The 24,180-nt window shown below is 31.6% G+C and overlaps 1 long non-coding RNA gene and 1 other non-coding gene across 2 annotated transcripts in view; both read right to left on the bottom strand.

The window, feature by feature from the left end:
- Nucleotides 1–24,180, bottom strand: part of LOC141570401 (uncharacterized) — a 213,610-nt gene that overhangs the window by 140,903 nt on the left and 48,527 nt on the right. The window lies entirely within an intron of this gene.
- On the bottom strand, nt 13,869–13,971 carry LOC141570834 (U6 spliceosomal RNA). Its single transcript, XR_012495286.1, has one exon. It is a non-coding gene; the product is annotated as a U6 spliceosomal RNA (small nuclear RNA).

Below are 24,180 nucleotides of genomic sequence, written 5' to 3'. Positions count from 1 at the left end.
AAATTATAAAGAGTCTCAAGCAGAGTGTGAGTGGACACCTAGTGAGCCTGAAGAAGATTCTCAGTGAGGGTTTAAAAGGAATGCAAGGAACATATTGGAGTTGGTGGAAATATATAGCAGTGGATATGTGATATCACTGTCAAACACTGCAGTAAAAGTAGAAATTAGAATATGCAATGAAACGATGATTTGGCTAAGATTATTTCCAGGCAGAATACCAAAAGTTACATGTAGCCTCTACTTACTACTATATGTGATAAAATCCAAGAAGAGAGAGATGAGCTAAAGAATAAACATTTAAATAAAAAAAGAGCCATTATTTCCTATATTAAAAAAATACAACTGTTTCTCAATCTCTATATTTACAGCTAGAAAAACAAATAGCAACAACAAAAACAAAAAACCATTCTCACATTAATAAATGCTTAAGGGGAACTCTTTAATTCTAGTTTGTTCCTGTAAGATCCTTTAAGTCTTTAGAAAAATGCAAAGTGTATCTTACAAACTCTTTTCAAATAGACAAAAAATCTAAGGATCTAAGACATGCCTTATAGACCCCACGTGTTAAACAACAGTTACTTTTAAGAATCTAGGTGTGGATTGTCCTACAGAAGACTCTCAGAGAGCCCAACGTGGAGAATAGCATATTTGAAAATACTTGTAAGTGTACCTTTTTCCAATAGACTGATTTAGGATTATAAATCAACACATACAAAATCCACAGAACTTCTTAAAAGGATTATACCAACTTATTTGAAAGTGACAAAGACAGTAAAACAAAAGAGGCATTTGGATCATCAAATTATTAGAGGAAGGAAGCAAGCTGAGAAAACTACATGGGTTCAAACACTGCTTACTTTCTATGGAAAATGATAATTTAGAGGACAAAACAAGTAAAGAAAAATGCATAGCCAAGAGCCATGGAGAATAACCATATAAAGGAACTGGCATGTACTTCCAGCAGGATTTCAGTATTGCTATGGGTAAGTGTCTCCTTGTGCCCGTTTCCTTCTCATTTTGTGTACAAGAGAATATATGGTGGTTTTTCTATTCCTGTTTTCACCCATTGTATGTTGGAGGTAGTAGTAGAAGTTATGCAACCTGTCTCTTTAGTTCACAGGTCTATAGATTAAAAAAAAAAAAAATTATATTTAAGGAGTTATACCCATGAAATTGCACCTAAAGGTGCTCATGTGACCCTGAACATGATTTAGCTATGGAGATCCAAAGCCACAAGTTGATGCTGTAATAAGAAAACACAGAGGAGTCAGGATAAAATATGAGTGTGTTTTCATGTGAGATGATGTCATTGTGAGAAGACAGACCAGCAGACTATATATTTAAAAGATGGCTATAACTATATCTCTTCTTACATGGTGACTTTGACATTCTTCACTTCAAGGGATGGGGTTTATATTTTATATCCCCTGTCCTAGGGTATGGTGGAAGTGACTATATGTGCCTTTCTAGGCTAGGTAATAACTGTGGTGAAACTTTTGCCTTGCAGACTGGAACAATTCTGCTGGAATTTTAAGCTGCTTTATAAGCCATCCATTTGCACTAAGGCTTCCATGTTGTATGGGCATCCAGACTAGGTCAGACAGAAAGTCTACACTGAGAGACTCTAAGACCACAGGAAGTGAAAGAAATGCCAGCCATTTCCCAGTTGCTTTAGCACACCTCCACCCTACCCCGACTATTTCATCTCCAGTACCTATCTTATTGCAACCTCATGATTTATCTCAAACCAGAACAACAAATCAATTCCTGAATCTGATGTACAGAAACTGGGAGACAATTAAATATTTGCTGTTATTTTAAACCATTGAGTTTGAATAATTTGCTATACAGATGTAGATAATAAGAACACCTAACTTGTTAAATTTATATTTCAGATATTTTGTTCTTTATTTCTAAAAGTTTTATTTGATTCTTTTTTATATTCTTTTTCTCTCAGCATTATGTTCATGTTTTTCTTCATATACTTTAGCATGTTTATAATATCTATTTTAATATCTTGTGTCCTATACCCATCATTTCTGTAATTTCTGCTTCGATTCTTATTGACTGATTTTTCTCCTACTTAAGGGTCATATTTTTCTACTTCTTTGTAAGTTTAATAATTTTTGATTGGACATTGGATACTGTAAATTTTCCTTTTGAGTTTTGGGTGTGTTTTTTTTTTTCCTTTGAAGACTGCTCTGTTTGTTTTGACCTGCAGTTTATTCATCACATATTTATGTTGTTTATAATGCTGAAATTGCTCTATGTAAAACTATTTTAATTTTTTACTATATATTAGAAATTACCTTAGGTATTTATATTCATTGAATTATATAAATGCCCTTCTGTATTTCTGGACAATTCTATAAACTGTTAATATTTTCAAAAGCTTTGAAAGAGAGGACATTTAAATTATATTATGGACTATAATATGTATATGACAAAATATGACTAATATGTTTTGTTTCAAAATAACATAGTAAAAGTTGGTGAAACATAGTTTTAAAAAGATTGACCATGAATTGGTCATTTGCAGCCTGGATGATGGTTTATACACTATTCTCTCTACTATTTAAAGGATAAAATTTTTCCATTATAAAAATGTTTGAAAAATAAATATGTCTTCAAATAATCTGTTAAAATTTTAAGTGATCATGAAATTATGGTATCCCCATGAATTCCTTTGTGACAGTTGAATACATGTACTTTGTATTTTAAAATTTAAATTCACAATTTATTGCTAAATTTGTGTTATTTAAAACAGAAAATTTCAAAATGGCATCTAAATGCAAACCAAATCTATTAGAAAACTAATTAATCCTAAGCAAGAACCTCATTATACAACAGAACTTTGTTATCAATTCCACTTACTGTCAATAACATATTCACAAATTGAGCAATGAATGGTTCAAATTGAAGCCTAATTTGAAGACAAAAACAGCAAATTTCTAAAGCCCCTTTTTTTCTTTTATAGTGAGTTTCTCAAGGTGAAATTATAAAATGCAAAGAATATTTTATTGTTGGGAACTAATTTCACCAGGAACATATCCTCTTTTGAAAGACCAGTTCGAATGACATTGAGGGAAAGAAAAAGATTGTGGCATACATGTGAACTCTTCCTCAAATGAATGTAGCTAGGATACGACCAAGTCCAGTTTACACTAATATTGAAAACATAATGTCATTTGATGCATTTGAAACTTTTTGGCATGCAATACAAGGACCACAGCTGGGGCTTTTAGCTTGTGATTGATAAATTTAATGAAGCCATTCTCATGTATTGTTAGTTGTCATTTTTGAAACAAAAGTGTTTTATCTGAATAGTTTGGTTATCTTTTTTATATTTTTCAACTTCTTCAATCAATTATTTTCCAGGCAATATCAATCAAATTTTGAAGCACTCAATACTAAGTCTCATTTTGAAGTAGGAAGAAAGCATAGTACTTTATTCTTGTTCTCCTAAGATTCACCAGCTTGACATGAGGGCAATCTAAACTACAGTTAAAAGAAACTGCCCTTCTCTTAAGCAGGCTGTAACACCCAGGGAAGTTTTTATGTCTTTTGTGGTTGAAGGTACTTTTAATCCACTGTGGAACCAGCTTGAGTTATTGAAGAACACTGTACACCTTAGCTATTGTTAAGGTCTGTTCAGGTCTGTTCCTTCAAACATCTTAGTGCAAACCAAAAGACATAAAGTCTGTCTTTTCTTTGATACAGTGTATTTCTACTACATAGCATTTGTCTCTGTACTCGTATACTGGGAGAGAGAGTTACACTATATACATGTCTCATCAGTCTCTATACCTTGTCCACAAAATGTCCTCCTTCTGTATAGAAGAAGAGGAAGCAGTCAGTTTTATTTCATTTAATGATAACCTTTATCAGTTTGTATTTTGGAAACTAATAAAAAAAAAATAAGGCTTTTGGATATTAAAATACCTCTTATTTTTACCTGGAGATAAGATATGGCCTACTATGTTTCTAGAGTGGAATCACTTAAACTGAAGGTAATACACGCTTTAAATATATGTATATATATTATACATATATATATATGTTATATATATATATACACACATGTATTTAAAACATATATTATATATATTTAAAGCATGTATATATACATATATACATACATATTATATATATATATATATATATATATATATATATATATATATTTCTGATAAGAAGCAGTCTGTTTTCTTTGAGTTATAGTTCTCACAAGGAAGGTAGTACATTTCATGACTAATTTTAGCTCCAAATTATTTGCATGTTGAATGAGAAATTCAGAAAAGACTTTGAGAAAATAACTATATAACTTTATTTACATTTAATAATCAATATGATTTATGCACTTAACATACTTTTATCATGTCTCTGATTTTAAAGGAAGCTTGTGAAAATAGCGGAATAACTAACACTTCAGATCACCTTTTTATATTCTAAATTTAAAAGAAATTGAAGTCCTTTTTTCTGTATAGGCCCCATTTCAAGGCCCTACTTCCCACTCAAGCTACTACTGTAAGTCACCCAGATGAACAAAAACTTTAGTTTTGTTTAAATGTAACCTTGCTTTGTCTCTTCTAGGGTCTATTTCATGCAGCTCTGCAATTTGTGATGCTTTTAGGAAATTGCTGGGACTCACTAGCAATGCGCCACCCCAGGGGCATTAACACGCTTGGAACCATCCTTGACCGATGAGGACTGGGGGATGCCTCTCCTTTGTCCCAGCGAAAGAAAGATATGAAGGTACTTCCATATCAGTGCCAGCCTCCTACATAGGTAGCTACCCAATAATGCATTATTCTGGCTATTCCTCCTTTCCTGTTTCACAGTGTTCTGTACCCCCACACACAACCCCACCTCACACAACTTCTCAAAACTTTGCTGTCTGAGACAACATTTCCAAATAAATCTTTATCTTAGGCTCTTAATCTGGAGCCAGACTTCCTGGGTTCAAATCCTGATTCTGTCTTATAGTAGATGTTAGTTTGAAGAGTTATTAACTTCTTTTTGCCTCTATTTCCTTATATGTAAAACAGGGGTTGTTGTACATATCACAAGCAATATCATAAGGATTAAAATTATGTAGTACCATTCTTTTTCTAAGAAGTTGTCCATTTCTTCTGGGTTATTGAATTTGGTGGCAAAAAATTAAGAATGGAATTACCGTATGACCCAGCAATTCCACTCCTTGGTATCTATCCAGAGGAATCCAAAACTCTAATTCAAAAAAAATTATGCACTTCTATGTTTATTGCAGCACTGTACACAATAGCCAAGACAGGGAAACAACTGAAATGCCGATCAGTAGACGACTGGGTTAAGAAACTGTGGTGCACTTATACAATGGAGTATTACACAGCCATAAAGAAGAACGAAATCTTACCTTTTGCAACAATATGGATGGACCTAGAGAACATTATGCTATGTGAAATAAGTCAGACAGAGAAGACAAATGCCATATGATCTCATTTATAAGTGAAATCTAAAGAAAAGAATAAATGAATGAACTAATCAGAAACAGTGTTAGAGACATAGAGGAAAAACTGAGGGTTGCTAGATGGGAGGGGGGGTGGGTATGAAGGGGAAAGTGAGAGGGTTAGAAAGCGCAATCGGTAACCACAAGATTATCACGGGGATACAAAAGTCAATTTGGGGAATGTAATTAATAATGTTGTAAAGACTTTGTAGGGTATCCGATGGACACTTGTCTCATCAGAGAGACCACCTCAGGGATGATGTAGATGCCTGATAACTACACTGTACACCTGAAGCTGAAACTGAATAAAAATGAATGTCAACTATAAATAGTTATAGTTGACATTCATTTTTATTCAGTATATATATATATATATATATATATATATATATATATATATTTACAAGAAGTGGAGTACAGCATTAGGAATAGAGACAGTGGAAATGTAATGGCTCTGTGAAATGTCAGAAGGTTAGTAGATTGGGGAGGGAGGTTATCACTTTGTGGGGGATATAAATGATAAATGTCTATTACGTTGTTTTGTACACCTAAACTAATAAAATAATAAAAATAAATAAATAAATAAATAAATAAATAAATAAATAAATAAATAAAATCAACAACAAAAGATGAAATAGTGCCATTTGCAACAACATGGATGAATCTTGAGATTATTACGCTAAGTGAAAAAGTCAGGCAGAAAAAGTTAAGAACCATGTGATTTCACTGATATGTAGGATATAAAACTGAAAGCAACAAAGAACAAGATAAATAAATAAAGAAACAAAAACTGAGACATAGACAATAGTTTAGTGGTTACCAGACGGTAAAGAGGGAGGGGGATGGTAGTTGAAAGTAAATAGAATCAAATATATGGTGATGGAAGGAGAACTGACTCTGGGTGGTAAACACACAGTGTGATATATAGATGATGTATTACAGAATGGTACACACTTGAAACCTATGTAACTTTATTAACCACTGTCACCCCAATAAACTTTAAGTAAAAAAAAAGTAGTATATGCATATTTGGTAGACTATATTTTGCCCGTAGTAAGGACTATATAAGTATGTGATTTTATTTTTTTTCATACATATAATCTAATTTAAAAATAACTTTGCATTTTAGGAATTCTCACTGAGACACAAATTATATGTGGCAAAGCCTTTTTCTATGATTTTTTTCAACTTAAGATAAATGGTATTCTATAAACTCTCTGGTTTTACTGCCTTTAATATAATACTTTACTTTTATTAATTTATTATGTTGTCTGTCTTCTTCCCTTTGAAAGGTTTCTGCTAAAATTATTTAGCCATAAACTAATTTTGTACAAAAATGTCTTATTTTAAATTTGGACTAACTTATAAAGTTAGTTATTGATCCTGACTAAATTTACTAGATAACCCAAGTTCTGCGGTTTATTATATAGCCTTTAATTATAGCTTGTCAAGATTTTATTTTTTAATATATTCTTACATGAAAAAAAAAAAGACAGGAAGCTTTAAAAGTTTAAACGATGGAACACAGGTTGATGACATATTTATTCACTCATTTTGGTAGACTGTAAAAGTTATTCAATCCAATAAAGAGGGAGAGTGTATCACCCCCTCTTGGATTTGTGCTCGACCTTAAAATTTACTGAGGGCAATAAAATGGAGCAGACCTGATGGTGTGCCAGATCCAAGTCTGGGCCACAAGATATTCAGGCCATTTCTTCTCTGTCTGGAAACCCTGAGAATGTCATGTGAAACACTGCTGCAAATGACAAAACACATACAGAAAAGCCATGCAGGTAAGTTCATCTAGTCAGCCCTGCCTGCTCCACCTCACTGACCTCAGGCACGTTAGATAGTCTAGCAAAGATCAATGCAGTCTGGTGAGCTCAAAGGGAACTTCCAGATAACATGTAGAAACATGAGAAATACTTAATTATTATTGTGTTTTAAAGTAATTTTGTGATTTTTTTTTTCAGGTTTATTGATGTATAATTGCAGATTAAAAAAATAATAAAACACCTATTTTAGGTGTGCAGGTCTACGCATTTTGACCAACTTCCATAATCACATAGGCACCACCACAATGATGGCTATCACCCCAAAGAGTTTCCTTGTGTCCATTTATAATCAAGCAAAAATCACTGCTTTAGCCCTTGGCAAATATTGATCTCATTTCTGCCCCTATAGTTTGTCTTTTCTAAAAGGTCTTATAAATGGAATTATACAGCATATATCCTTTTGATCCTATTCCTAATTTCACTTAGGTTATTGTTTTTGAGATTCATCCATGTTATAGTGTGAATAATAAGCAGTCAGTGAACATTTATGTTGTTTCCAGGTTTTGGTGATTATGAATACAATGACCACGAGGTCTGACAATTACGTTCACAAACTCATCCGAGAAAAAGTGCTATATACCCCATTGCTGGATATTACTACAGTCACCTTTGAAGTACTCCCCTTGGGAAGCTGTGCACCAATGCCAGTGCCTAGTCCACCCTTCAGAGCAATTTTGCAACTCTTTCTGGATTGGCCATCAGAGCTGTCATCGTATTACCCTTGATGTCCTGAAGGTCATTAAATGTCTTCCTTTCAATATTTCCTTTACCTTTGGGTAAAGAAAGAAGTCATTGGGGGCCAGATCAGGTGAGTAGGAAGGGTGTTCCAATACAGTTATTTGTTTACTTGCTGAAAACTTCCTCACAGACAGTGCTGTGTGAGCTGGTGAATTGTTGTGATACAAGAGCCATGAATTGTTGGTGAAAAGTTCAGGTCGTCTAACTTTTCACGCAGCCTTTTCAGCACTTCCAAATAGTAAACTTGGTTAACTGTTTGTCCAATTGGTACAAATTAATAATGAATAATCCCTCTGATATAAAAACAAAACAAAAAAACATTAGTAACCTCATTGCAACATGTTCATAAACGTAATTGTCAGACCTTGTATAAACATTTGAATACAGGCATTTATGTAACCATAGTTTTAATTTCTTTTGCATCTAGGATATGTTTTATTAGATTTTAGTTGCTTTTCCTACTTGCCAGCACTTGCTCTTGTCATGTTTTTATTTGTTTCTTTTTATTGCTTTTTTTCTTATTTGGCCATTTAATTAAGATACGTTGTTGTGTCTCACTGTGGTTTTAATTTGCATTTGCCTAATGACTAATGATAGTGAACATCTTTAGATGTGCTTATATTAAATTCTATCTTTTCTGTAGTGAATTATCTTTTTATATATTTTACCCATTTTTATTGAGTTATTTCTTTTTTTATCAGGGTTTTTTCCAATTTGTTTGTACATTCTTGTTACCAGTACTTTATTAAATGTTTTTTGCAACTATTTTCTCTGAGACTATGATTTGCCTTTTTTAAAAACCCTATTCTACAAAGATCGGGTTTTATATGTATTATACTATCTAAAAATGAATTGTCTATCTCAATGTCACAGATATTTTCTCCTTTATTTTCTTCTAGATATAAATTTTCAATTTTAGGTTTTACTTTTACATTATTATTATTTTCCTTGCACATGAATTTTTAAATGTTTCAACAGTATTAATTAATAGAGAAAGTATTTATATCCTGAATTACATTGTCAACCTGGTCAAAATATTTGCTCATATGCGTGTTAGTCTATTTCTGTACATTTTGTTCTGTTCCATTGATATGTGACTATCATTTCACCAATGCTACTTATATGGTTACTGTAGCTTGATAGAAAATCTTGAAATCTGGTAGTCTGAGTCTGCCAACATTTTCATTTTCAAAGTTGTTTTGGCAATTTTTGATCTTTTGCATTTTAAAATAAAATTTAGAATCAGACTGTAGATTTCTTCAAAGTAGACTTGTAAGATTTTCTTTGGGATTGTGTTCAATCTATACATCAATTTGAGAAGAATTTACATCTTGACAATTTTGAGTCTTCCAATTAATAAACATGATATATCTCTCCATTTATTTAGGTTTTTTTATATTTATAAACAATGTGGCACATTTTTTATTATACAAATTGTACCTATTTTTAAAAGATTTATCCCTATTTCATATTTTAGTGGTATTGCAAATGGTATTTTTTAAAATTTCAATATGCAGTTGTTTATTGCTAGCTTACTTGAAGACAATTGGTTTCAGTATGCTGACTGGTATTCTATAACCAGCTAAATATACTTATTTAGATTATTTGGGATATTTTTAGGTAGACAATCATGATCTCTATCAATATGAATAATAACAGTTTTATTTCTTACTTTCTAATCTACATGTCTTGTATTTCTTTTCTTTGTTTTATTGCACTTACATGCGTGTTGTATAACAGAAATGGTGTCAGTAGAAATTCTTGTTTTGGTCCTAATCACAGAGAGAAACCATTTAATCTTTAACAACAAGGTATGATGTTAGCTCTAGTTATTAATAGATATCCTCTGTAAGGTTGAAATATTGACTTTTATTCACAGTTTGTGGAGAAATTTAGTCATAAATGAATGTTGAATTTTGTTAGGCATCTATTTTTCCAGGCATCTATTAAAAGGATTTTTTTTCCTCTTTTAAAGTATTAGTATACATGAATTACTATATTAATCAGTGTTCTTCAGAGAAACAGAACCAATAGGAAATGTATAGCAATAAATGGATGGATAGATAGATAGATAGATAGATAGATAGATAGATAGATAGACAGACAGATAGATAAATGAAAATTGATTTACTATAAGGAATTAGCTCCCACAATTATCGAGGCTGAAAAGTTCCATAGTATGCTGTATGCAAGCTAGAGACCCAGAAGAGCTGGTTATACAGTTTGTTCAGTTTGAATCTGAGAGCCTGAGAACCAGGGGAACTAACGGTGTAAATCCCAGTCCCAGGGCAGGAGAAGATTAATACTCCAGTTAAGTAGCTTCATAGAAAGTAAATTCTTTCTCTCACACTTTTTTGTTTTATGCAGTCCGTCAAAGAATTGGATGATGTCCACCCATTGGGGAAGGCAATCTGCTTCAGTCAGTCTACTGATTCAAATGCTAATCTTCTCTGGAAACAACCTCATCTTCCTAGGATAAATCTCACTTGTCATAATATATTATCCTGCTTACATATACTGGATTTAGTTTGTTAATACTTTTAAAGAATTTTTATATCCATGTTCATGAGGGATATTGGTTTGTAGTTTTATTGTAATATCATTGTCTGCTTTTGTCACTGTGACACTGGCCTCGTTAAAAGAGTTGGAAGGTACACCCTATTCTACTTTCTGGAAATGGTTTTCTTTCCTTTTCTTTCCTTTTCTTTTCTTTTCTTTTCTTTTCTTTTCTTTTCTTTTCTTTTCTTTTCTTTTCTCTTTGCTTCTCTCTCTCTCTTTCTCTCTCTTTCTCTATCTCTCTCTCTCACCCTCCCTCCCTCCCTCCCTCCCTCCCTCCCTCCCTCCCTCCCTTCTTTCCTTCCTTCTTTCTTTCTTCCTTCCTTCCCTTCTTCCTTCCTTTCTTTTGGGATTGGTATTTCTTCTAATATTTTGTAGGATTCATTAATAAACCCATTTGAATCATTAGTTTCCTTTTTCAAAAGTTTTAACTATGAATATAATTCCTTATTAGATATAGGACTATTTGAGCTCTTTATTTCTTTTTGAGTGAGGTTTGATAATTTGTGTGTTTTAACTTGTTTTGTTGTTGTTTTTTCTTTTGTCATTAAACTTATTGGTGTAAGCCACTAAGTTTTAGAATGGCTTCTAAAACTTAGAATGGTTTTAGAATGCAAGAACAGCTAACTCATACAGTCATTCATTTATTCATTAAACAATTCATTAATATGTCTTTCAATACAGACTTAAAACACCATTACTGTATTTTAGATTCTGTTACATACATTAAGTATGATGATATAACTGAACTGTAAGAAATCAGAATATAGTATAGAGAAAAATTATGCTACAATATTTAGAGTATAGGGTGTTATGCACTAGCTTATATAGATTTATTAGGCATTTACTATGAAAGTAGAAAGAACTTGCTTTTTTTGTAGTAAGTACTGCTTACTGCGATGTAGAGCTATGTAGCTCTTCCTATGAACTATTATGTAAGTAGCACTCCTCAAATAAGAATGTCTTTAAAATTTTTTATACTAAAAATATATGATTTGTTAGACTTCTCCAACAAATCTGACTAGTGTCTCTGGCTCATTCTATTCTGGCTACACTGACCTCTTTACCAGTCGTATCTCATGCCTCCCATATCCCCACCACGGAGTCTGTGTAAACACAGGTCCTTCCACCTGAAAAATACTTTTTAGATTAATCTTTAAATGTTACCTCTTTTGAAGGACCTTCCACAGCCACACTGATTAAAATTGTGATTCTCTTTCCTGTGGTATCTGCTTACCTTTTAAAATTTTCTCATAGTATTATATAACAATATACCATATACTTGTTTATTAATTTTCTGTCTTGCAATCTCTCTTTAGTATACAAGCTCCACGGAAGAAGGGACTCTATTTTGTTCACTGCTTTGTTTTGCTTATTGCTTTACCTACTAGATAAAAACTAGAACAAAATTTAGCACATCATAGGCATGCAGTAAATATTAATGAACAAATAAATTGTGGAATATCCATTAGTTTAGAAGCTATAACTTTTTGTAAGTAGTATACTGATTTATAATCAGAAAATCTGGTTTTGATTCTGTGAACTTCTCCTACTAAATTTGAGCCGTTATATAATTTTTCTGAACTTTTAAAAAAATCTCTTACTTAACATGTTCAACTCTGCCATCATGTATATTAATTTCTTCTGCCTGAAATGTTCAAGTGTCCCAACCCTCAATGATTGTTCCTTCTCTTTCATTACTAATAAAACTGTTGTTCAGTATACTGCATACTTCTACACTGTATACTAAACAGTAATTTGAAATTTATTTAACTTTTTTATATTTGTCTTTTTCCCTGAATAGTCATCTTATTCTGTAATTAGCCATATTAATTCAATTGATCAATTTGTCTATCCTCAGACCATCACTATTGATGCACTAATCATTAGGGCACTGTTGTGTTACTTAGAACATAGAGTGAGGTCACATTTCTCCCTGGTGAAGAGTAAATAGCAAATTACAAAAAAGGTACCTAGCATTTAATGCCTAATCCTTAAGATCAGTTTATGTCAAAAAAACAACAACAACAAAAAAAAAACTGCTTACTTTATGGTAAAAGAATTTAACCAACTTTTTTTGGTTAACAATTTTCTATATGTCCAGCCATATATATTTTAAAGTAAGAAAGCATGAGTATATTGGACAGTGGGTTGAAGCAACATAAATGAAAAGATGTTTAGAGGAGATAAATTATGCATGCATAAGCTTAGGTTCTTGTTCATTGCTCCTTGTCATCCACAGCCCTATAAACAGAAATGATGATTTTTCTCTCACTCATTACTATTTGTCTGTTACATTAATGCTAGTGTTACATTAAAAATTATTTTGGAATAGAATAAATATATAAAAGAAAAAAGTAACATAATGAACCTCCATGGATCTGATATACAGTCAGTTAATTTTTCTCTTAAGTCTACACCTATTCCATGTCCCACACCCCAACTTAGATAGGTTTAAATCAGATCTATATATTACATTACTGCATCCATAGATCCTTCAATATGGATCTATAAGAGATACTTTAAAAATCATAATTCCAATATTTTTTATCATCCCTAAAGTAATTAGCATGATTCTTTATGTCATGAAATAAACAATATTCATGTTACCTCCAAAATTTTATAGTATTTTTAACTTACAATCTATTTGTTTAAATCAGGAAACAAAGTACATACAATGCATTTTACAGGTATAGTTTAAATTGATTTTAATTTATTTTAAATTGCTTCTCATCCCTTTTTTCCCCCCTTATAATTTAGTCAGTAATGAAACCAAGGGCATGATCTTATATAATTTTGCACATTCTGGATTTTGCTTATTGCATCCCTTTGTATCACTTAAGGTGGTCTGCATACCACTTTATTTCCTATAAAAATGCAGTTACATTTAGAAGGCTGATCAAATTTGTTCTATTGTTTGATATTAATATTTCATAGGTGGAGCTATGAGCTTCCAATTGTATTATATCAAGAGGTAAGTCATATCTGATTTTCACTCTTACTGTTTTTACTAAAACTTCTCAAACTAGCTAGCATATATTTTAGTATCAATATGAACCCATAATGATACCGATTCTAATATTTGTACTAAAATTAAGATTACTGAAACAGTTTAAAATGTCCTTGAACTTATTTGTTTCACTTTCCATATTATTTTAATTTTAATTTACTCTTTATATATGTATTTGTTTTTATTGTGGTAAAATACATATAACATAAAACTACCATTTTAACCACTTTTAAGAGTCCAGAAAAATATGGAATGCTTCACTAATTTACGTGGCATCTTTGCACAGGATCCGTGCTAATCTTTTCTGCATCATTCCAATTTTAGTATGTGTGCTGTTGAAGCAAGACCTTGCAATTTCTTTTTATCTTTAGGATATATTTGAATACCTGACATGCTCTATATCGCAAATTATAATTTCTTAAAATCCCAATCATGAGTAGATCTGGTGACCGTTAAACATTTTTCGTTGCAAATACATTTGACTGTTTTATCATTTGTCTATTTAATGATTATGCTTATTTGTCATGAATATTTTTTGGACAAATTACATAACAAAATTTGTTAATTTTATCTTTTATTGATTACATTTTGTGAGTCATACTTAAGACTGTTATTTTACTTTCAAGTTTATACACGAATTCAAACATATTTTGTTCTAATAGTTGCATGTATAGTGTGGAGATAATTTTTTCTTTTCTTCACATAGACCTTGCCATTTATCCAACACTATTAATTATAGATAATATATTTTACTCACTGATTTCTGATAGTAGGTTTATAATATACTAAATTTTCACTTGTAAATCCTATGTCTATTTCCAGATTTTCCATCCTGGCCTTTTCACATTCCGATATCTTACTCTTTTAATTATAAAGGACATAAAATACAGTTCATGTGGTAAAGAGGAGCTAAAACACCTTTTTCATGGTTTCTCTATTCTTGCTTGTTTTTTTTTTTTTAATTCAAATGCACTTTATAATTAACTCTTCTAGTTCAAGTAAAAATAAAGATTTTCTTATTGCAGTAATATTAAATTTATAAACTGAAATATTTTATTGATATGCAGGTGCATTATTGGTTTGTGGAATAATTTAGTACAGTTTTTATCAGGTTCTGTAATCAATATTACGCTCACCTTAAAACAAATATTTGTAAGGTTTTTTTCCCCACTTTGTTTATGCTTTAAAATAGTTTAAGTAGTACCGGTATTATCATTAAAGTTGTTTAAAGCAATTCACTTGCTTTAAACTCATCCTTACAAAGGAGACATCAAGTTTCCTACACTCTTCAGCTGTTTTAGTAAGACAGTTACACCAGTTTTCTACTCCAAAGTGTCTTCTGTTGCTTTCAGAATAAATTGGTCTCAGCAATCTGGGTTTACCAGCCTCAGGGCTATCAGAAAAAATTTTTTTTTGTCTTCTTTCTACTTCCTGTCACGCACTTTATTATATACACAGATATTGGTAGTTTGTCACAGCTCAAAGGAATTCTGTGATTTTAAGGATATCACTTCATGTCTTTAGTTTAAAATGATTTATTTTATTTATTTACTTATTTAATGCTTTAACACATTCATTACTATATCTGTTTTGGGGGGAGATTCAAGAAGACTTAATTTTATCGCCACTGCTTGAATAACATGCTTTTAATGGACTTTATTTTTTAGAGAATTTTAGGTGCATAGCAATATTGAGCAGAAGGTACAGATTGATTTTTATATTCTGTGATATCCTGTAACTTTGCTATAATCATATTAATTTCATTTTTTTATTCCTTCAGATTTTGTATATAGATAAACATGCCATCTATAAACAAACTTATTTTTTTTCTTCTTTCTCAATTTATATACCTTTTTATTTCCTTTTCTTGTCCTATTGTGTTAGGTAGGATTTCCAGTACAATGTTGAAAAGAAGTAGCAAAGGGGACATCCCTCCTGATCTTAGTGGGTATGCTTCACATTTGTCACCATTAAGTATGATGATGGACACAAGCTTTCTGCAGATATTCTTTATAAGTTGAGGAAGTTCCCTTCAAATCTTAGTTCACTGAGAGTTTTGATCATAAATGGAGGTTGAATTATGTCAAATACCTTTTCTGCATCTATTGATATGTTCATGTGATTTTTCTTTAGCCTACTTGATGTGATGGATTACATTAATTGATTTTCAAATGTTGAACCAGGCTTGCGTACTTGGGATACGTTCCATTTGGTCATGATATATGATTAATGTTGTCCACTGTTGGTTTTGATATAATATTTTGTTGAATTAATATATATATAGTTTTCTTGTAATGTCTTTGGTGTTGGTATTAGGGTAACAGTAGTCTTCTAAAATGAGTTAGGAAGTGCTCCCTCTGAGTCTATCTCCTGAAAAAGATGGTAGAGAATTGGTATAATTTCATCCTTGGTGTTTGGTAGAATTCTCCAGAGAACCCATGTGGGCCTGATGCTTTCTGTTTTGGATGATTATTATTTATTCATTCTGTTTTAAAAATAGATATAGGCCTAATCAGATTGTCTATTTTCTTGTGTGAGTTTTGGAAGCTTGTATCTTTCAAGGAATTGGTTCATTTCCTCTATGTTATTAAAAATGTTGGTATAGAGTCGCTCATATTATTCCTTTATTGCTTTTAAAGTCCATGGGACATGTAGTGATGCCCCCTCTTTCATTTCTCATATTAGTAATTGGCATCCTCTCTTTTATTCTTAGTTGCCCTGGCTAGAGGCTTATTGATTTTTATTGCTCTATCCAAAAATCAGTTTTCACTTTTATTGATTTGTGCTCTAATTTTATTATTCCTTTTCTTCTGTTTATTTGGATTTAATTTGCTATTTTTTTATAGATTCCTAAAACAAAGCTAAGATTGTTGATTTTATATAATTCTTCTTTTCTAATATATGCATTCAGTTTTATAGATTCTCCTGTAAGCACCACTTTTGCTGTATCCCAGACATATTGATAAGTTGTATTTTCTATTTTTATTTAGTTCTACATATTTTTAATTTTTTCTTATATTTCTTCTTTAAACCCTATATTACTTAGAAGGGTGTTGTTCTCTAACTATTTAGTTTCCAATTATCTTTCTGTTATTGATTTCTTGTTTAATTCCACTGTAGTCTAAGAGCAAACATTGTGTGATTTCTAGTCTTTTAAATTTATTAAAGTATGCTTTATGGCCCAGAATGTGGTCTATTTTTGTGAGTGTTCCATGTGAGCTTAAAAAGAATGTTTATTGTATTCAGCATATTTTTGCCTATTTTCTTTATTGAAGAAAATGTAATCTCCTCTCCTTTAGTCAGGACTTTCTCCATTTAGTAAGAAAATACATTTAAATATTGAAACAAATGTATCCATAATTTAACCTGAGTTTCTGAATTAATAAGGATACTTTTAGTATATTCAGTGTTTACAAAACAAATCCTGAAATCTCAGTGGAATACCACAATGAAGATTTATAGTTCTTACTTATGCAGTCCAGTACTGGTGGTTGGTTTCCTTAACAATTATCCTCTGAATAGTGACTCAAGAATCATTATGTCATATCAGGACTTTTTAGCAGGGAAGAGTGATGATGAGATTTTTATAGAGCTTTGTCTCATGTCATTTCTATTAATTCTCCCTTTCCCACAATTGGCACAAATCCCAAAGCATTTGAGTTGGGAAATACTGAGATGCTTGATAAGCAATACATATCTATGCCATATTTTTCACTTAGGGTTGGTAAATTTTGCTTCCTTCCACCTGCAGAGTTTCTCCCATTACATTTAGATGGTATTTAACACCTCTTCAAGGGAAGCCTTTATTCCATGAGCTTTAAGAATTAAAAAAGAAGCCAATCCCAGCTCTACCCATGATAGAATAGATGCTATTGTACTTACTCTATGCAGTCAGTCACACACAAAGTACATATATGTGTGTGTGTGTGTGTGTGTGTGTGTGTATGTGTGTGTATGTATATATATGTATATATATATGTGTATATATATATATATGTATATAAACAACTCAAGCAGAAAGTGGGAAGTATATAATACAGGCTGACAGTACTTGAGAAAAGGAAGCACATTTAAATTAAATTAAAATGAAGCCTCGGCTTACATCCTGGTTTTATCTGTGGGAGTATTTCCCAAATCACAGTGCAGGTGAATAGAATTCAGAAAGAAGAGGGCAGTATCACGGGTTGGAAAAATCAAAATCACAGTTCATTTTTGCTATATTGATGGCTTGGGATTCAGGAACAAGGATTCAAAAAGAAAGGCACTGGAGAGAAGGAGCCACAATAAGATATATAAAATTATTCCTGTGTCTTTGGATCACTGCTAAGCTGTGTACCCAAGGGGTAAAACTCCAGGATGTCTAACAGAGAACAACCAGAGGGAATTAAGAGAGATTTGAGTAGATACATGGTTCTATAGAACTACTGGAGTTCAAGCCCAGTTAGAGATACCTTAGTGAGTACCCAGGGTTTTCAGTGGGGAAACCAGAAAGGCCATGCTCTAGAAATAAGGACCAAATCCTAGAATTACAGTACATGCCCTCAGAGTGAAAGATCTCCCTAGGAGAAATAGAAGGCATGTCCAATATATTATGTCTAACATATGACATATGATATAAAATTACTAATTACATGAATAACTAGCAAAAATTATAAGTAATAAAGTATAAAATAGTCTATTGCAAGAGCAGGCCCAAGGATGATACAAATATTATAGTTAGTCAATAAGGACTTCAACATATCTGTGATTCATATGTCATAGAACAGAGAGAAAAAGTAAAACAATGTGATTGAAAGATGGATAATATCAATAGAATGCTTATATATTTATATAAAGAAGAATCAAGTGGAGCTCATGGAAATTATTAAAAGCAGACCAAACATAGGATAGACTATATATTGGACTCACATAAATCATTAGAAAAGATATGCAAAATGAAACATGGAGAGAACAAAGAACACAATTATAACAAAACAAAACAGAGAATACATGATATGTGGAAATTGGTCTAAAAGGAGTCCCAGAAGAAGAAGACAGAAAATTAGGATAGAAACAAAACTTGAAAATAATGGATGATAATTTCCTATATCAGTTGGCAGATATTGCAGTGAATCCAATTGGGATAAATACAAAGAAAAACATACCTAGGTGTACATAATCAAATTGTTCACAAGCAAATGCCAAGTGATAACACTAAAATCAGTACGAAGGGAAAAAAGTTATATGACATTTAATAGAAAAAATAATATATTATATATACATATACATATATTATATAATATATGTGTATATATGTGTGTGTGTGTGTGTGTGTGTGTGTGTGTGATGTTCATAAAGAATGGAAGTCAGAAAAAATAGAAAGATATGTAATCTAAATTCAATTAGTATGGAAGTCGGGAAAATATAGTTTGCTGGATTGCTCCCTACTTGTTTCCCACCCTATATAGAATAGGGCAAGGAAAGTTCAGGAAAAGTATAGGAGAACAAAAAAACAAATTATCTGCACTGTGGGAAATAAGAATATTGGCAGATGAAATAGTTATCTTAGGGACATATTCAACATTAGATTTTGATGAGACATCCCAATGGAGATTTCAAGTAAAAAGTTAGATATGTGATTTTAGATTGCAAAGGAAATTCCTAGAATTCATACACACTATATAATATTTTTTGAGAATAGCATATAAGAAATAAGTATCTCAGTTCAAGTTCTCAAGAATCCCAAGTAAAATTTCTCAAACTCATAAAAAATAGATTTTGACCTGATGTACACTCATAAAATTTAATATTCTAATTTGTGATAGATATTCTAAACTCAAGGAATATCAATTCCTAGATTAAAGTATAGCATCAAAATTTGTACACATTGACATTGTCATATTTCCCAAGACTATTATTCCCATCTTGCCCATGATTGATTTTACTGAACAATATAAATTTGAAAAAACAAATCTAATTTAGTTTTTGTAAAAAATCATGTATATTATATACAGTTTTATTGATAATATTATTTTCTAGATCATTCACTATTCTATTTCATCAGCTCTCTCAGAATAAATTTCCCTTGGGATCAATGCACAAATTTCTGTGTTTTCCTTTAGTAATTTGTTGGCTTAAATCTTACAAACTCTGAATCAAGTGATTGATCATTTTTCTCATTATTTTTACAGGTAAACAGGTTTTCCATCTCTTACAAGTATGCTGGACTTCTCAGCATGTATCCTAAGAATTAAATTCAGACTCAGTTTGCATCTTTGTGTTTACTGCTTCTTATGGGTTGATTTGTGTCCTCCAAAAAGATATGTTAAAGCTCTAAACTTAAGTGCCTGAGACTGTGACCTTGTTTAGAAATAGGGTTGACGTAGATGTAGCTAGTTAAGATAAAATCATACTGGAGTAGGGCGAGCCCCTGATTTAATATGACTGGTGTCCTTAAAATGAGAAGGAAGATGACGTGTAGAAACAGATATATAGGGAGTATGCTGTGTACAAAAGAGGCAAAGATTGCAGTGATGTAGCTGCAAGCCAAGGAATGACAAAAATTGTCAGCCACCACCAGAAACTAGGAAGAGGCAGGAAGAATTTTACTCATGGGCCTGCTGACACATTAATTTCAGACTGGCATTCAGAACTGTGAGAGCATAAATTTCTGTTGTTTTAAGACACCCAGTTTGTGGTATGTTGTTATTTTAGCCCTAGGAAATTAATACACTGCTTTTATACTCAATTCCTTCACTTATTTTATTTCACTTCCCTTCCTTGTAGAATATATATTTTAATAGGACTCCTTGAACTTCCCTTTTTATGAAATGAGGCCAAATTTCTGTCTATTCATTCACTATAATATCAAAATTTAATATGTGACCCATGTCTCCAAGTAACTTACAATCTTATGGATGTTTTAAGACTCAATGCCCATGAAACTTAATGAAAAACACACAATAATAGACACCTAAGTTATAAATTATTTGGAGGAAAAAAATACTTCTGTAAGAATTTAGAGCTGGGATTATTCACTGTATGTCGAAGTAAACAATAAACATGAAAAGTGTCAATAAATCAGGATTTAAGCTGAAGTGTAAGGAATGGATAGGGATGATTTCAGCTGGTGAAGAAGATTGGATGGTATTTCAGGAAGGAAGGAAGAATGTTGAGCAATGTTACTAAGATAAGCAAGTACACGGTATAAATAAATGGTGATGTAGTCTCTAGAGAAAGGTTCATAGTTGGCAGTAGTATAAAATAGTCTTGTCTAAATGGGAGGTAGAAAAATTGCAGGAAATCTGAAAAAAATAAGGACAGAAGTTTAAGTCTGTTTAGGAAGGCAACTGGGAGATGTTGTAGATTTTTTTGAGCACTAATAGAATGAAAGGACCTAAGGGAGATTAATCCAGAGATAGCGTGCAAGATAAATTAGAGTCTGAGAAAGCAAAAAGAGTCAGAGAAAAGAGTCAAGAAAGAGAGTTATTTTAGAAAACAGATAAAAAATTTAAACCTCTGGTGTTAGGGGCCTAAATCAATGCTACAGACCTGGGAAGATCAGCTACATTATCTGAAGTTTTCTTGAAATTCTAATTTCTCTATTACTGTTTAATTTTTCTCTTTCATGTCGGTAGTATTTGAGCCACTGGCATCTATTTCAGGGATCTTTTTACTGATAATAAAAGATTTCTGCCTAACCTTGGAAGACCTTGCATAAACTTTGATTTTTAAAAGCACTTAACATCCATGATATATGAATGTATTTATAATACTCACTACTGAAGCTCAGTATTGAGAGAATGCCAGTTTGACATTTCCAGCTATGTTATCTTTAATTTCCAAGCTGTGTTAATTTTTCTGACTGTAAAACCTTCCTTTCCACCTCATTATCTCTTTTCCTAAGACTATTCTAGTGAGCTTGTGTGTCTGAAATAGGTAAACTCTATTTTCATGATGCTTTTTCCTTTGAATTTTTTTCTTTCTCATCCAATCTTTCTCTTTTAAAAAATGTAACCTCTTTATATATAGATTTCAAGGGCACGTCTTGTGGCATAATAGAGTTTGAGGATTCTTTGGCCTGATACCTCTGTTTAGACTGAAATTTATGGAAGTAAGTTGAGACATCACTCAAATTGCAATATCATCAGTATTATATGGTGATTTTTTTTAACAGCAACACTGAAGAATTCGTTATGTTTATTAAAAAATGTTTTTTGTGGATATTTTCATTTTTTAATATAAACATTTTTTCCCAAATGTATGTTTCTCATGAAGAGTCCTTTGAGTTATTTATGCAAATTTATAAAAGAAACTGGCAGAGTTCAAATGAAAGACACTGAATATCCAAAGTATGTTCATTTAAGTCACTCATGTTTGCAAAATGAAGAAAAAAAAAATATTAATCAGTACTCAGAAAAATGATTGAAGATTGCTCAAAACATGTTCTACAAATGAAAACATTTGAAGGTGGTTTGTTTTAAGACATAAAATTTTGATAATTCTTTAAATCAGAGCCAACCGGGCATCCATTCCCTTTAAAATCTCTATCTGCTGCTGAGAAATCAGCATAAATAGTTACATGACAACCTGTATTGTATTTTGAGATTTAAATTCCTAGGTTAGTGATTTTACATTACTGTAGGTATGTATTATCCTTTTTAGAAATATTATAGATGCTTCAGTGGTACCATTTTTTTCCAAGTAAATCTTACAATTAACTTTTAGCTGCATCAATTGTACAAATATAAATTGTAATTAATATAACAACATAACTAATATAAATTGTGTGTTTTTGAATTATATGTATATATAATATATGACTTTCTGCTTTATAATTAGAAACAAAATTAATTTCATTCTCTGGCAGAGCTTTGCATTATTATTGTTGTTTTTTTTACCAAAATTGTATGTGAACCAAAATGCCTATGATAAATATCTATTGTTTTTATTCTTGTCAATATTATCTATTTTACATTATCAATTATACGATGTTATAATTTTGAACACATGACTATTTCTTCTACTACAATATAACTCTTGAAGATAAAACTGTTAATAGAAAGATCTAACATGATTTTACTTAGTGATCTGTACTTGGTTAGTGCTTAGTACATTTATTGGTAAGTGAATGCATGAATTATGCTGCTTACCAATCTTTTTTTTAATTATTATTCTTGAGTTTGTTTCAAAAGAGGGATGTTAATCTTTAGGCATTTAATTTAAATGAGTACGTAGTTGTCCTTGGACTTAAAAAAAAATCAAATCTAATTTAAAATTATTTTACACTGAACTAAATTGACTTGCTTTATATAATTATTTTTATAAAATTATTTTTATATATTATGTTTTCTTAGGTGATTCATTCTAGAGTGCATTCCAGAATTCTTCTGATGAGCTAAGAATGATTTATAGCCATCTTATACATTTAGATTTTGATTTGCTATTTTGACATTTTTCTCTTAAAGAAAATATGACCATTTTAATAGGCTTATGATTCCAAATCATTGTGGAAGATATTTTTTGGACTGTTTAGATGTTCTTATGCTAACTTGATGGTATTTTGGATGAATATATCTTGTTTTGATTTACAGTATATGAACATTAAAGGAATGTGTAGGGAGGAAATAGACTTTCATGTGGTTTCTTGTCATAGCGATCACTGAATAGTATTTGGCAAATTCATTATTCAGTATTTAGGGAAAATATCAACTTAAAATAATAGTTCTTAACCAGGGGGATGCATCATCATAACCTGAGGAGCTTTCCGAAAATATATTGGACTACACTTGAAGAAATTCTTATGTAGACCCGGACTGGTAATCAGCTGTATATAACTGGAAATTTTACTCAGGTGATTATTGAGAACAGCCTTATTATAAACACTGGATAGGATACAATGCTCATGCTAGAGACACATATTTATGTTCCAGCTAACTTAGACATACACATAGATTCCTATGATATAAATATTTTTGTTGTTGTTGTTGTTGTTTGATACTCTAGGAGCCAGGCCAATAAGCCAAATATCAATATATCACTGTGATGGTGTTGGTGAGTAGTTTTTCCAAGCTGGTGTGGTTTTATTAATGACAAATAAGAAAGAGCCAAAATTAGTCAATATTAAGAATTTATCCATTTGTATCTCCATGTCTTACTCTCTGCTTCCCCTTAGGGATTCCACAATTGCTTTCCTTTCTGTACCCTTAGCTTCTTAACTTCCTAAGTTGGTTCTTCTTCACTTCAAGAAAGTTCATCCTTCCCAGTGGATGCAAAATATCCTTCTCTCTATACTGTATTTGAGAAAATTAATACTCTGAAACGCTGCCAAAATCACATCCCCTTCCAAGCTACATAAAAAGGTCCTTTCATAAACAGTAATCATGCTTAGTGAATATTGCACTAGGCTTTGTACAGATTGTAGTTGGTTTTGCACAGCAGATTGCACTTGACTTTGCACAGCATAATGCACTAGGCTTTTCCACTTGATTCCATGCTGCCAACCTTAGGCTAGAAACAGAAAATTCCCATATAGAGGGTAATATGAAGTCTCTACTCAACAGTAACACATACTG

The sequence above is a fragment of the Rhinolophus sinicus genome, linkage group LG03 (genome assembly GCF_036562045.2).
Source record: "Rhinolophus sinicus isolate RSC01 linkage group LG03, ASM3656204v1, whole genome shotgun sequence".
NCBI classification, from domain to species: Eukaryota; Metazoa; Chordata; class Mammalia; order Chiroptera; family Rhinolophidae; genus Rhinolophus; species Rhinolophus sinicus.
This window is presented reverse-complemented; position numbering and strand designations above follow the sequence as displayed.